This window comes from Phoenix dactylifera, chromosome 7 (assembly GCF_051530095.1).
Source record: "Phoenix dactylifera cultivar Ajwa chromosome 7, Ajwa_hap1_PhDact_Kaust_v1.1, whole genome shotgun sequence".
NCBI classification, from domain to species: domain Eukaryota; kingdom Viridiplantae; phylum Streptophyta; class Magnoliopsida; order Arecales; family Arecaceae; genus Phoenix; species Phoenix dactylifera.
The window spans coordinates 10676623-10678525 of NC_143196.1; the positions used below are offsets into that span (position 1 = coordinate 10676623).

A 1903-nucleotide genomic window follows, 5' to 3' on the forward strand; every position below is an offset into this window, starting at 1 on the left:
AACAGATAGCACACACTTGTGCTTGGGAAGAGCTAACGATATGTCCTCCTATCATCAATTGATCAATCTTATGGGACAATGCATCTACCTTGCTAGACAGGTCCATGGAATGACTTATTTCACAAATGGTCCCTTTTTTTTGAGAACTCGGGGGTGCTTGACGAGAACAGGAAGCATGGTGGAGGAAGTTTTCATTAAGATTTTCAAATAATTGCCATGCTTCATGCTCATTTCGAAGCATGAAAGTCCCATCGCATGCAGCATCGATCATCTGACGGTTTCGTTCAGTCAATCCGTCATAGAAATATTGCACTAGCTGCCATTTAGGTATTTGATGATGAGGACATTTACAGATTAGGTCTCGAAATCTCTTCCAAGTTTCATGAAATTCTTCTCCCTTAGTTTGGGAGAAGCTTGTAATGGCACGTCTAAACTGGTTCGTTCTTCCTATGGAAAAGTATTTTTTAAGAAATTCTTGTTGCATTTGATCCCAAGAACGAATCGAGTTAGCTTCTAAAGAATTCAGCCATTGTTTGGCTCTATCTTTAAGGGAGAAAGGGAATAATCTAAGTTTCAGAGCATCATCAGTGAAGTTCTGAATCTTGACAGTGGTGCAAATCTCAAGAAATTCATCTAGGTGTTTATATGGTTCTTCGTTGGTGAGCCCATAAAAAGATGGAAGCATTTGGATCACACTAGACTTTATTTCGTATTGTACAGCTGCTACCTCAGGTAATCGAATGCAAGATGGGGAAGTGTAAATAGTGGGAGTAAAGTACTCCCTCAGGATTTTGGGTTGTTCTTCAGCCATCTCAGGAGGTGGGGATGATTCTATTGTTCTGATCTCAGCTCGAATATTTCTAAGGGTCCATTCTATTTCAGGGTCAAAAGGTAATAGGTCACGTACTCTAGAGCGACTCCCTTGCATACACTAGTACTTGATCAATCAAGCATGCAATAAAAGAAAAATACATCAATCCTTGTATTTGTCCTAAAATCACTAGACAGCTCCTAATTGGTTTGAAGAGGGCACCTAAGCCTCCAATCCGGTCTAATGAACCGAGTTGACCAGGTAAGCTCCCAGGTAAGTGGAGGGGTCACGATGCGTTCGCAAAGGTCTCACTTAAAACCCACTTGCTTCGAACAGATGAACTGTCTCCCTTATATGGACAAAGCTTGCCTAGACATCAACTAAGCCACAGAGCGAAATTGGTGCAACTTTCGGTGATCTTCGTCCTACTGAGCTCGAATGTTCCTAGGAGCCAACATTTAATTGATTTTAATTAAAGTGACACTATGTGAGATTGAGTTCACCTAAGTTGGGCAAGAGTCCGGTGATGAAATCCGGCTCTTATCTTGTTGGGGTGATTGCCCTTACTAAGTGCAGATTAATTGGTGTATGTGTATCAAGCATGCATTCACAATTTTGCTGAAATTAAAATTAAACAATCACCACAAAATGTTAAGCAAATAATCAAGTTAAACAAGAAAGGTTTAGAGGTTACTAAAGGGAATTTCCCCAGCCATTTAAATTTTTTTTTAACAAACCTCCAAAGCATTCCTTTTTGATAGCCCAGATCTCCTCTTCGATTCCTGATCAAATAAGACCAAAAGAAAAATTAAAAAAAAATAGTAGAAGAGAAAAAAGAGATAAGAAAAGTAACAATAATAGAAAATAATTTTTTTATTATTTTATTTTAGATATATATATATATATATATTTAAATTTTTTTAATTAATTAATATTTTTTTTTAATGATAGGAAAAATAACTATGCTAGCAATCCCCGGCAACGGTGCCAAAAATTGATCGGTTCTTTCAAGTTCGAAAATAAACCACGCAATAGCACGTATCCTGTAGGATAGTGATTACGGGTGTCGGTCCACAGGGATTGGAAACAAGT

The 1903-nt window shown here is 38.0% G+C and overlaps 1 non-coding gene across 1 annotated transcript; it reads left to right on the plus strand.

Moving 5' to 3' along the window:
* Positions 1-329: 329 nt before the first annotated feature.
* Positions 330-435, plus strand: LOC120112068 (small nucleolar RNA R71). The gene has a single exon (XR_005513568.3). It is a non-coding gene; the product is annotated as a small nucleolar RNA R71 (small nucleolar RNA).
* Positions 436-1903: the final 1468 nt, after the last annotated feature.